The sequence below is a fragment of the Pseudorca crassidens genome, chromosome 17 (assembly GCF_039906515.1).
Source record: "Pseudorca crassidens isolate mPseCra1 chromosome 17, mPseCra1.hap1, whole genome shotgun sequence".
NCBI classification, from domain to species: Eukaryota; Metazoa; Chordata; class Mammalia; order Artiodactyla; family Delphinidae; genus Pseudorca; species Pseudorca crassidens.
In genome coordinates this window covers 20,843,326-20,857,444 of record NC_090312.1, presented here as the reverse complement: position 1 = coordinate 20,857,444, position 14,119 = coordinate 20,843,326, and the positions used below count along the sequence as shown (strand labels likewise).

At 44.1% G+C, this 14,119-nt stretch overlaps 1 protein-coding gene and 1 pseudogene across 5 annotated transcripts in view; both read right to left on the bottom strand.

Moving 5' to 3' along the window:
• The window catches only part of LOC137210661 (zinc finger C2HC domain-containing protein 1A-like), a 30,482-nt pseudogene extending 20,687 nt beyond the window's left edge, over window positions 1-9,795 (bottom strand).
• Window positions 1-14,119, bottom strand: part of SAMD12 (sterile alpha motif domain containing 12) — a 456,644-nt gene that overhangs the window by 177,130 nt on the left and 265,395 nt on the right. The window lies entirely within an intron of this gene.

The window sequence follows — 14,119 nt, the reverse complement described above, 5'->3', positions numbered from 1 at the left end:
AGTCTACAGAATGGGAAAAAATATTTGTAAACCATGTATCTGATACGGGTTAACAGCCAAAACATAAACAACTCATACAACTCAGTAAGAAAAAGAGCAAATAACCCAAGTTAAAAATGGGCCAGGGATCTGAAAAGACATTTCTCCAAGGAAGACATATGAAAGGCTAAAAGGTACATGGGAAGCTGCTCAGCATCACTAGTCATTAGGGAAACGCAAATTAAAACCACAATGAGATACCACCTCACACCTGTTAGAACGGCCACCGTCAAAAAGACAAGAGAGAACAAATATTGGTGTGGATATGAAGAAAAGGGAATCCTTGTAAATAATGGGGGGGGGCTGTAAATTGAGACAGTTGCTATGTGGAAAACAGTATAAAGGATCCTCAAAAAATTAAAAATAAAACTACCATATGATTCAGCCATTCCACTTCTGGGAAAATACTCAAAGGTAACAAAAACACTAAATAGAAAAGATATCTACACCTCCATGTTCACAGTAGCATCATTTACAAAAGCCAAGACATGGAAATGACCTAAGTATCCATCGATGGATGAAGGGATAAAGAAGTTGTGGTATATATAAACAATGGAATATTATTCAGGCATAAACAGCGAGGAAATCCTAACATTTGCAATAACAGAGATGGATCTTGAAGACATTATACGAAGTGAAATAGTCATACAGAGAAAGACAAATACTCTATGATCCTACTTATATGTAGAATCAACTCCCCCCCCCAAAAAAACAGAGAAAGAGATCAGAACTGTGGTCACCAGAGGCAGAGTGGGGAAAGGGGGCGGGGAATTGGAGGAAGGTGGTCAAAAGGTACAAACTTGCAGTTATAAGATAAATAAGTACTAGGGATGGCATGTACAACATGATTATAGCTAACACTGCTGTGTGCTATACAGGAAAGTTAAGAGAGTAAATCCTAAGCATTCTCATCACAAGGAGAAATTTTTTATTCTTTTCTTCTTTATTTTTATTGTATCTATATGAGAAGGGGGATGTTTGCTGAACCAATTGTGGAAATCATTTACAATGTATGTACATCAAACCATCATGCTGTATGCCTTAAACTTATATAGTGATGTATGTCAATTGTTTCTCAATAAAAGTAAAAAAAGATAAGCTAGAAAAAGGATAATAAAATGGATAAATGCAAACCAAAAAAATGGATACTGAAGAAAAATCTCTCTGAAATGAGAGAAAAAAATCACTAAAGTTTTACTGTGGACTTTGTGAAAACTGATAAATATTTAGATCCACTGAATATCAAGTCTAAAGAAAGAAACCTTCCCAAATCCAGGAAAAAGAAATAGATACTGTATAAAAGAAAAAAAAATATCAGTCTAATTTGTCTATGTGTTTTTCAGGGAGAATGGTTACGCTATGCTTCCCAAATTCTATCATCAGTAATAAATGAAGGCAAGGAGAAGACATTTTCAGCTGGGAAAGGGCTTTAGAATGCTGATGTGCTCTGTACGGTAACTGAGATGAACCAACAATATGGGCGTTGAGGAATGCGAACATTGTTAAATAGCGTTGTTTCTAAGGAGAATGTAAACGCTATCTCATTCTTGAAACAAGAGGTCCGGTTATGTGACAATCAACAATTTAACTATTGCAGGGACTTCCCTGGTGGTGCAGTAGTTAAGAATCTGCCTGCCAATGCAGGGGACAAAGGTTCGAGCCCTGGCCCGGGAAGATCCCACATGCCGCGGAGCAACTAAGCCCGTGCGCCACAAATAGTGAGCCCACACGTGTAGAGCCCGTGCTCCGCAACAAGAGAAGCCACCACAATGAGAAGCCTGCGCACTGCAACAAAGGGTAGCCCCGGCTTGCCGCAACTAGAGAAAACCTGCGCGCAGCAATGAAGACCCAATGCAGCCAAAAATAAAAACAAAACCAAAAAACAAAAAAACCAATTTAACTATGGCAGACTGAGATAAAAACCTAAAGTAGAATAACAAAACCTGGGGGGAAGGGGTGGTGTGTGTCCAGAGCTGAAGGAAGGAAAGCGTGGGCACTTTTCATCTGTACGTGGGGTGAGTCAGTAGATATTGTTTCATTCTTGACATTAATAATTTGAGAAACAGAGGTTTAGAACATAGGTTTTAAACATGTGTCAATATTATTTAAAAATTTGATAGTAATGATCAGAAGAACTTTAAACAAGTACCATACCTTCCAAATTCCTGGAGTAGGATGCAGGGGGGGAAGGAATCAACGATAAACTCGTAACGTAGAGCAAAACTAGACACATCCATTTAAAAAAGGAAAAAAGGAGGAATAAAAGGGACCCCCAAGATTGAAGTCAGATGGAAGCTAAGAGAACAGAACAAAATAATCGACTTTTATAATCATACATATTTATGAAAGTCTGAAAGTATATGCGCCAAAAGGTTAACATGGTGCATGGTGTTTTTAGAGTAACTTTAACTTTAAAATTTTTGACTGACTAAATTTAAAAAAAATTTTCTGGCAGCAATTACATCTATGTGATTAAAAATAAAACATACACTGAAAATTCCTCTTCATTCATCTGAATGAACGCTGATCACGGAGGCCCTCATTAAAACTAGAAATGACCAGCCTAGCTGCCATGGCTGAGATTGGCATTTGCTGTGATTGTGTGACTTGTTTCACTAACCTGACTCATTTCCCCAAACAGGATGCACAGGTGGTGTGTTCATTTATTTAGTCACAACACTAATTACTCTTTACCATCGTGCTCTTCCCTGGTTTTCTCCACATAACCACTGCAACGGTAGGAAAGCACCCTTGGGTGGTGCTTGTGTGCGTGTGCAGAAGGTGTGGGACCTTGGCTTCTCAGCTGTGGGTCAGTCCCTGTGAGGATGGGAGGGCTCACTGGTGACCGTTCAGCCCCTTCGCACCACACACTTTTATCTGCCCTCCAGCTTCAGCTCTCGTAATTGCCCCACCACAAACCTCAAATTCCAGCCACACAGAGCAAGTCATTTCTTGAATCCTGCTGCCATGCCTGGACTGCTTTGCCACATTAGGGGAAAATGAAGGGCCACTCCTAAGGGTCCACGGCCCCTCTGCCTATCCCCTTGTTTACCTCGTGTATTGTGACTGCTTTAGAGTCATCTGCTGAGGAAATGTCTGTCTCGCCACGTGGATGCCTGCTGCAAGGGAAGTGTGGTGTTTGCCTTCCCGCATTAGCACGGTGCCTACAAAGTAGAAAGTGCTCAGCAGACACTGCTGCATGGAGACCTTCTCTGAGCTGCTTCCCTTCAGCTCCCAGCCCCCTCTTCCCCTGCTCACACCTGTCTTCTCTGTGGGAGAGATCCTGAAACCCAGTCCCTCTAAAACTGAGTGCCCTCCGTCTGAAACTTTATTCCTTTTCTTGTCCTGCCCCTGTTCCCCTCAGGACTGAGGAGCATTAAAGAAAAGGGGGACTGAAACCAAGCAGGACCCTGTTGGGGGCTTCCCGGATACAAGCCCCCCCATTTCCCATGATTCTGGTTTGGCATTCTCTTGAGTTCCAAAGAACAGACTCAAGCGGTTAATGATCAGAACAACAGAATCACAGGCCTCCTAGTTCCTCCTGAAGGGATAAAGATAACAATCCGATGCCTATCTCTGAGTTGTTCTACAAAAACTAAGACACCCACCCCTCAGCCAGGTGGAGGATGGTGACCACGTGCTGACCACGAGCACCAAGACCCCAGGCTGGCTGGAATGACCGACATTCCTGAAACATCACCCTGTTAGCTCACCACCAACCAATCAGAAAAACGTCCAGGGGCAGCGGGCCTCTCAATGTTGTGGCCTCTCCCGCTGCGGAGCACAGGCTCCGGATGCGCAGGCTGAGCGGCCATGGCTCACGGGCCCAGCCGCTCCGCAGCACGTGGGATCCTCCCAGACCGGGGCACGAACCCGTGTCCCCTGCATCGGCAGGCGGACCCCAACCACTGCGCCGCCAGGGAAGCCCACCTAATGTTGCCTTTAAAAACCCATGTCTGAAAGCCAGTGGGACTTTGGGTCTTTTGAGCATTAACTGCCCGATCTCCTTGCTTGGTAAATACATGCTGTACCTTCCTTCACCATAACCCAGTGTCGGGAGACTGGTGGATGAAGCCGAGTCCGGTTAGGTAACAATTTTAGGGTCTAAGAGGCAGCGTCTGGCAAACCTTGTTCTCTGAGCTTCTGAGCTCCACAGGGCCACTCTCTCCTGGAGGAGCACAGATGAGGTTTTTATGCAACAAAATAAGCTGGCAAGAGTTCAACGGCACGGCTGCTGTGCTCTGTGGCCGGCTCCACCCTCACTGAAGAGCTTAGCTGCTTCGTACTTCCTTCTCATCCACCTCCTACCCAAAGTCCCACCACTCTCCGGAAGGAAGCTGGCACCAGGCTTGTTCAGTTTTCTGTATCATGATCCCAAGTGGGTCTCCACTGAAAGAGAGGGGATGTTCGCAAAGACCTGATGTTGAAGTTGAGTATTCCCAAGTTGAAGAATTTCCTCACCTAGCCCTATCTTTGACAATATGATCAAGCAATAATCCTTTTGTTTTACAAATTTACAAACAAAGGACACAAAAGAGTGTCTTATTTTCAGGCTGGGTCAGGAGAGTATTGAATACAGTAGGACCTCATTTACAAAGTGTTAGAGTCACTAGGAGCCCAAGAGACCCTCTGAAGAACGGGGGTTTATGCATTTCGCCTTCCTCCCACTTCCTCTCTGATCACTGGTCCCCTCAATCTCCACTAGGTCACCTCTACTCCAGTCACATTGTGCTCAGCGTCCAAATAGCCCACCACTGCGCGTCTTGTATGTGTGTGTCCCATCCCTTCATGACCACCCCGCAAAACAGCAGTCATCTTTCTAGATGTTGCCCAAATGCCAACCGTTCGGCAAAACACTCTTGAATGACTTTGCCCACAGTTAGACATATAAACACAGTACTGGGGCAGCTCTTAGTATTGTGTCATTGCATGAGAAGTTATCTGTTTCTACATCTTCATTTATGTTTTTATTCAACTAGATATTGGGTAAGTGGCACGAGTGGGTGAGCTCTTTGAGGATGGAGCCTGTGTCTGTCATCCCTGGGACCTTAGATCTCAGCTCCGCACCTGCGTAAGTTATGCGCACAGTAACTCTTTGGTGCATACAACATGACGGCAAGATAAAGCCCAGCTCTTTGATATTCAGGAGTGACTATGCTCATTTTACAACAGAGAGGTGCCCGCCGTTGTGCCTAAGATAGGTAAGGAAGATATCACAGTTTCTCTATTTTTTTTAATAGGTGGCTCTTACTATCAGGAAGTTCTTCTCATATCTAATCTGAATCACACGTCCCATAATTCAAGCTTCCCCTTGATCCTCCCTTGCTTTGAAAATGACAAAATGTTGCTCTTCACCACTATTCTGATATTTGAAAATTATTCTAAAATTTTCTCAGCTAGTTCCAACTAACAAAAGAATGTGGTGTTGAGAATCTCAATTAACTATTCCTATGAAGGCCAGTTTCAAGGCTATCTATCTTTTACAGTTATTTTCTCCTGGGGACTGTTGAAGGCCTTTGCACCACATGCCACAGTTGTAGGGCCAGAAGCTTCCTAGGCCTGGTAAAGGCACAGCCTTGGCTAGAGGAAGAGAGACTTCCTGGATCTAAGAAGAGTGTACATTCCCCCCATTCACTGTCTCAAAGACCCTTTACCTATCGTGTGACACTTCTTTTTTTCTTTTTAAGTTTTTATTGAATTTGTTACAATATTGCTTCTGTTTAATGTTTTGGTGTTTTGGCCCCAAGGCATGTGGGGTCTTAGCTCCCTGACCAGGGATCGAACCCACACCCCCTGCGTTGGAAGGCGAAGTCTTAACCACGAGGGAAGTCCCTTGTGTGACATTCTTGATGTGGCTCTTGATGTGGCTCAGCTACGACCTCTGTGGCTGTCTCGTGCACTCCAGGCTTTCCCTCCCCTTCCATTTGCGCACGTGACTCTCTACTGTGACACATTTCCATACTCTCCTAATACCCAGGGCTTTGAGGTTGGTTTTCCAAGGAATTGTCTTTCGGCAATATCTGAGGGGCTGGCCACACATTACTTTGTCCTGGGTCCCAAATATAACGTCAAATAGTACCTGGCAAAAGATTTTCAGGAGCTACGAACTGTGCCACAACTTAGCGTATTAGGGGCTGAAATGTGTCTTCCCCAGATTCACATATCGAAGTCGTAATCCTCGTCAAGTCAGAGTGTGAGACCTGATTTGGTGGCATCGATGGAATGATGTAAGACGAGGTCAAACTGGAGTAGCATGGTCCCCTTACCCAGTACGACTGGCGTCCTTATAAAAGCGGAAGACTGGGCAGAGAGAGAAAGGCATGTGAGGACTAGAGTCATCCGGCCATACAAGAAACTACGAGAAGGTAGGAGAGAAGCCTAGAACAGGCCCTTCCCTAATGCCTTCACGTGGCGATTTCTGCTGTTCTAAGCTATCCAGTTTTGGGCACTTTGTTACTGCAGCCCTAGTAAACTAACACAAAATGCGATATACTACCTGATTTCTTAGTTTATCTGGCTGTTCTGAAGGGGGCAAGCACGTTTCCCTTTAAAGTTTGTGTCAAGTCTTCAAGTTACATCACACTAACTACTCCCCTAGGAAATGATTAGACATTTGACATTGTCCTCCGCACTGAGGCAGAGAACGCTAAGAATGCAGCAGCATGAGAGATTACTACAAGCACCTATATGCCAATAAAATGGACAACCTGGAAGAAATGGACACATTCTTAGAAAAGCAAAACTTTCCAAGACTGAACCAGGAAGAAACAGAAAATATAAACAGACCAACCACAAGCACTGAAATTGATACTGTGATTAAAAATCTTCCAACAAACAAAAGCCCAGGACCAGATGACTTCACAGGTGAATTCTATCAAACATTTAGAGAAGAGCTATCACCTATCCTTCTCAAACTCTTCCAAAATATAGCAGAGGGAGGAACACTCCCAAACTCATTCTACGAGGCCACCATCACCCTGATACCAAAACCAGACAAAGACGTCACAAAAAAAGAAAACTACAGGCCAGTATCACTGATGAACATAGATGCAAAATTCCTCAACAAAATACTAGCAAACAGAATCCAACAGCACATTAAAAGGATCATACACCATGATCAAGTGGGGTTTATCCCAGGAATGCAAGGATTCTTCAATATATGCAAATCAATCAATGTGATACACCATATTAACAAACTGAAGGAGAAAAACCATATGATCATCTCAATAGATGCAGAGAAAGCTTTTGACAAAATTCAACACCGATTTATGATAAAAATCCTCCAGACGGTAGGCATAGAGGGAACTTACCTCAACATAATAAAGGCCATATATGACAAACCCACAGCCAACATCATTCTCAATGGTGAAAAACTGAAACCATTTCCACTAAGATCAGGAACAAGACAAGGATGCCCACTCTCACCATTATTATTCAACTTAGTTTTGGAATTTTTAGCCACAGAAATCAGAGAAGAAAAAGAAATAAAAGGAATCCAAATCAGAAAAGAAGAAGTAAAACTGTCACTGTTTCCAGATGACATGATACTATACATAAAGAATCCTAAAGATGCTACCAGAAAACTACTAGAGCTAATCAATGAATTTGGTAAAGTTGCAGGATAAAAAATTAATGCACAGAAATCTCTTGCATTCCTATACACTAATGATAAAAAATCTGAAAGAGAAATTAAGGAAACACTCCCATTTACCATTGCAACAAAAGGAATAAAATATCTAGGAATAAACCTACCTAAGGAGACAAGAGACCTGTATGCAGAAAACTATAAGACACTGATGAAAGAAGATAAAGACGATACAAACAGATAGAGAGATATACCATGTTCTTGGATGGGAAGAATCAACATTGTGAAAATGACTCTAGTACCCAAAGCAACCTACAGATTCAGTGCAATCCCCACCATACTACCAATGGCATTTTTCACAGAACTAGAATAAAAAAGTTCACAATTTGTATGGATTTTCCTTCTGGGGAAAGTAATTAAGCATCAGGATAAGTTAGCAAAGAAAGCTGGCTACCATCATTTTCTTGAAGGCTTAACAACGGACACACAGTTATCTTGTATGGGTAGGTTGTGCATCGTTTTCTCCTGAAGTCATGAGCGTGGGCAATACAATCTTTCAAAGTTCTTTTTGGGTCTATTATGTTTATGGTCATAGAACAGTCTTCATGAATGGAAGAAGAAGGAACCTTACGCTTCAGGAATTTTATCCATGTAGTCCTCATTTGAGAGTTCAGCTCTCTGGACTAAGGGACAAGACTATGCAACCAAGCGGGTCCCTAGTAATTGCTGGCTTGGGACCAGTAATCCATGTCACATGCCAGTTCTGCTTTTACACACCAGTGTCTCTTCCATGCTTTGAGTCCCAAGGTACTGAGTGATTTCAGACCCTGTTAGAGGCAGGGAGACCAAGCATGCTATCTTGACATGCTTTCTTTAACCTTATTTCACCTTCTAGTCACCTCCTGAAGATTAAGCGATAAAACTTTTTATTCACTGAAGAACACACTGCCCATCTAAGGACAGGAATCGTGGGCCATGAGATTCTAGATTTAAATGAAATCACCAGGGATAGTGGATAACACCAGAAACACTCATCACAGTTAAGAGCAGCGCAAAACTAATTTACAGATTATAGGGAGGTGGGAAAACTTAAAAGAATAGAAACAAAACTAGCAAGAAGGCTCTGCTTTCAGGATATATATAAAGTTCTTCCCCCTTTGAAAGTGGATCTCTTCAGCCAGAATTGGATGAGGTGCATAGTCGGTGATTAGTAATCACAAGCTAATCACCACTTACTAGCAACAGTTTCTGTAGCTGCTATTTAATTTTTAAAAAATCTTTATTTTTTATAGTTGTACCTTATTACCAAGACAGTGAGTTTATGTTTACTTTGGATTCCAATGAAGGGATGATGAAAAAGCTACTCTTTAAAAAAGACAATGACCCTTGATAAAGATGACATTTTCTCCTCAAAGCATTAAGACACTGACATTCTTAAATTGTGAGTAATGGGAGAGAAGTTGGGTTGCATTGTTGTTGCTTTTACCTTTCCTTATGGGATTTCTACTTGAAGGAGCTCAGAGTCTATTGCACACAGAAAGTTAACTACCGGTTAGGTATTTTACCAAGTTCTACCTGACAAACAGAAAGTCATTTCCACCTGTGGGGCTCGGCCTCCCCGGCGAGAACACAGCTCTGCTGCTTGGAAACTGACCAGACTGCCCCCCAACCCCACCACCACGTGGCTCCCCAGCAATTTCCTGACATCCTTGTGGTCTTGCTATTTAACACAAACAAAAAGAAATCTTTCAAAACCCCAAAGCATGGTAATCAACACTGTACAATGTTGATTGTATCAATATATCGACACTGAGTGAATAAAGAACTGGAAGCCACTTATCTTTAAGATGAAACAAAAGTGTTCACCTCCCCTCTCTTACTTCCCCAAAGTCCTCAATTATGAAGAAAGAAAAAGGAAAAAAAAAAAGCACAAACGGACACTTTGCCGAACTTAAGTACTTGGGGTGGGAAAAAAAGATAATTCCTCAAAGCCCATAGGGGCCAGGCTGATGAAAATCAGGGACTTCCTCACCTCTCTTAAAAAGCAAACCAGAACTCTGGGGTTTGCCCTGAAACCTTTCAGCTCTGGCTGCAGCTTTGAGGGGTGGCGGCCATGGCGCGGCCTTGCAGCCGTCTCTGCAGTCCACACAAGCTGAGGCTGATGGAACCATGCGTCAGTGGTTCTGTTCCTGCTTTTCTGATGGGTCCCTGAGGGGCTTCTGAGTAGCTGTGCCCGGCCTTCCACAGCTCTGATGGGACGTCCCTCCCCTTCCCCTCTTCATGCCAAGGTTAAGACCTGAGCACGGGGAGGACGCCTCTTCAGGGTGGGTGGTTTGCAGCCCCCTGCCCTATCCTGGGCTCCTCTGAAGCACGTTTCCCTGAAGCCTGTCGTCCCATCGCGTTATGGGTGTGAACAGCGGCTCGACACAGACAAAATGATGTTTCTGATAAAAAGAATGTGCTACCCAGGAGGCATAACCAGTATTTAATTTGCTGCCTGTGTTTGATAGACTGTGAGCTCCTCAAGGGCAGGGATCACATCTCATTTGTCTTTGTAGCCTTGGTGACTAACACACGTTCACTTGTTCATTCATTTACTCCACAACTATTTACTAGGAGCAAGAGGTACCAGACGAGAAAGGCACAGGCCTCCACAAAGAATTACATGTTTCTTTTGCCCCACAGGTTGGACTGCCATGGAACCCATATACTTTCTAATATGTTACAAGCGACAAACATACACACTCCAAATAAATAATACAAGAGCAGAGCTGTCTTCCTCCTAGGCTCACAGAATGTCAAAGATGAATGGGACCTGCTTTTATAGATAAGGAAGGAGGAGCTGACCAATCCCTGATCTTACGCTCTTGTCACCTTGAGCAAGGTGGTCTGTGGAAGATAAAGCACTTCACGTAGACATTTCCATTGCTCCCTGCAGCCCTCCTGCCCTCAGAACCCAATTTTTCATATATATATATATATTTATTTATTTATTTATTTATTTATTTTTAGTATTCTAATTTTCAAAAGTTCACATAATTCAAGGGTCTCCAGACAGGCTTAAATACGGACTGTGAACCCACATACCTACAGGAGTCAAAATGTAAAACAATTTGAGAAAGTAAAGCCAGGGGAAAGAATGGAGGTCAGAACAGAGCAAACTAGAAACACATGCTCTTGTTTCAGTTCTCTAGACCGAATTGATGGCTTAAACCAAGGATTTTTCTTTTGCTTATGCTTTTGTTGGATGGGAATTCATGAAGAGCTCAGCTGGGTGGCCCATCTTTGACCCATGGGATGTCCCGTCATGGGGATGGAGGATGCATTTCCAAGATGGCTTCCTCAGTCATGTGTCTGGCACCCAGGTGCTCCTTGACCTTTGTCTTTCTCCCCATGATGTCTCTTCTAGGGCGTCTTCTTGTGGCTTGGGCCTCTCACAGCATGGTGAGCTCAGGGCAGTTGCACTTGTTATATGGTGGTGCACCTCCTTGAACAAGTGTCTCAAGAGACAGGAAGTAGATGCTGCCAGTTTCAGCCACATTATACTGGTCAGAGCAGTCACTCAGCCTTCTAGGGGAGGATACCCAGACACCACCTCTCCATAGGAGGAATGTTAAAGAACTTATAAATGTCTTTAGTGTGTCTTAGTCTGTTTCAAAGACCAGCCACTGGATATCAGGTTGTTGCACTCGGGGACTGTGGTCCCATATGAAATATTTTAAAAAATTTAAGTAGAAGATGGAATAAATATTTTAAAATGTTGGCAATTAAGTCAAATTTTCTGAAAAACTCTGTGTGTCAAACACGCACATTTGCAGATTCTGGCCATGCCCACCAGTATGGCGGGCTTAATGCACTAAACAAAATTCTTAGAAAGGAGTTCTAGGAAAATACTGACATGTATTTTCTGCCTACAGCTGAAAATGAAGATCTTAAGAGCGTTTTTCCATCTTTGACAACAGAATTTTACTGAAAACACCCCAGTAGGTAAACGACGGATCTTTCTATATAACTCTATCATGACCCACAAGAGAAAACTGAATGTCTCCTATTCTGAGAATTCCTTTCTCCCATTTCTATCTTGGCCGAATCACAGTTTGATGAAATATATGGTGATTTCCATTTCCTGTTGAATTTCACTGAGAACTAGAAACACAAGATGGCGATACTGACTTCATGACCCAAAGGAAAACAAAGAGAAGCCCAGAAACTAAATAAAAAGTCACTGACATAAACAGTCTCATCTCCACATTAGTACTTTTTAAACTTTAGTGACCGAATCACCTTCTGAGTCAGAAGAACTAGGGGATGTCCCGAGACTCAGCATTTTGAATCAAAACTCTAGATGATTCTGATGTAGGTGGCCCCTAGACTACATTGCTGGTACTCCATAACAGGGGCCGGTTTTTGAGAGAGAGCAAAACTGGGCACAGCTAAAGTATGAATCATGCCTCCTTTCATGATTTGGTGGCCATGGTAGTAACGGAACTGGGCTCCATCTGCCGACTCAGTGAAGAAGATGTGCTAGGAGTAGCAGATCGGGTTTCTAAGCCTGGTTTTGCATTAGCTGGTTGACTGAGCTCAGGGAAGTCATCCCCCTTCCCATGGCCTCCATTTCCTGTCCTGTATGATGAGAAGGAGCGACCCGGGGAATAACAATGGCCAGCACAACTACCCACAGCCCAGGCCTGAGGTGAAGCCCAATCACACGGGCCACCTTGCTCTCCGCTCTGCCCTGGCCTCCCATGTACTCAGCCACGTCCAACAGAATGGAGCTGACACCTGGGGTAAGACCAGTTCTGTCACCCTGGCAGAGGATCCCTGTGGCCTCCTGCTGCTTGGGAGGCACATTACAGTTTGGGAGGGAAAATCAGGTGAAAAAGAAACCGTGAAAGGTAGTTTTGGAGGAATGAGAAGAGTTTTAGGGGCAGGAATTGTCCAGAAATAGAAACGTGCAATCTGAGAAAGGTGGAGGTGGGCGTGGGGAGCAAAGAGCCTGCCAGCCAGTCTTAGGCCCATCCTGGCTCTCACCGTGATGGAGGTCTAGGGGTAGCTGCCTTTAGCAAATCCCAGCAGCTATACTGCAGGGCAGCTGGCTTCAGGAAGGGCAGGGCTGGGATAAGGGTGAGCAGAATTGTGGGTCGACACATACACGAACCTGGGAGTGAGGGTCTCCCTTACATTTTGCACCAGGCTCCTCATTTGCCTCACCCTAGTCCCAGCCCTGAAGAGGCTGTATTAGGGCGCTGGAGTCACAAGCTTGCTGTGAAGTTGTCACCTCTACCACAGACCCCTGGGGCAGAGTGGGAGTGGGTCTTGTAGAAGGCGAAATGCAGACAGATCCGCCCAGACTCCGCCAGGACTTCCAAGGATTTGATTTACTGAAGGGCGTTTGGTGTTAAGGGGAAAGGCTTCGGGTCTGTGTTGGGTTAGCTGTGCAACTTTGGTCAAGTTACTTAACCTCTTTAAGTCTCAGTTTTAAAATCTTTCAAGGGGCTTCCCTGGTGGTGCAGTGGTTAAGAATCTGCCTGCCAATGCAGGCGACACGGGTTTGAGCCCTGGTCCAGGAAGATCCCACATGCTGCGGAGCAACTAAGCCAGTGTGCCACACCTACCGGGCCTGAGCTCTAGAGCCTGTGAGTCACAACTACTGAGCCCACATGCCACAACTACTGAAGCCCGTGCGCCTAGAGCCCATGCTCCACAACAAGAGAAGCCGCCGCAATGAGAAGGCCCCGCTTGCTGCAACTGGAGAAAGCCCGTGCACAGCAACAAAGACCTAACACAGCCAAAAATAAATAAATAGATAAATTTTTAAAAAAAAAATAAAATCTTTCAAATGAGAGTAAGATCACCTTCTCGGCAGGGATGCTGTGAAAATGGAGACTGCATACATGGCACCTGGCACACTGTATTCCGTCATGATGTGGAAAGTCTTCCCTTTTTTCCAGCCTCCATTCCACATTGAGTGACTGTCAGGAAACACACGAACTAGGGACAGCAACCTTCATGCCAAAAATGGATGTGGAAATCCACGTCCTTGGGCAGAGGAAGCCTGGCAGGTCTTGACACGCATTGTTGACTTTCTGAGTCTCTACTGCTTTCTCTTTTAACTCCTCCCATCTTGCTGAGGTTGGACCTGATGGAAGGTAGACGGTGCAATGCCAGGATCTTGCCCACCAGGAAAAATCTCCCAGTCCTGCTCTGAGGCCAAAGTTCCAGGAAAAACCACGACAAACTCTTGTGTCACAGGCCTGCTTAGTGAGAATTATAGCTAGTATGTACCTACAGGATTAGCATGTGCTTGGCCCTGTGCTAGGCTATGAACATTACCCACCTCAGCCCTTACAACTCGGTCAGACAGATATGACTATTCCCAGTTTACAGGTGAGGAAATAGAGGTGAATACGGCTCTTGACTGTAGAAATGGGCTAGGAACTGAGCCTTTTCCTGAGTTCTTAACCACTATTTACTATTGAAGATTCATCACTCTGG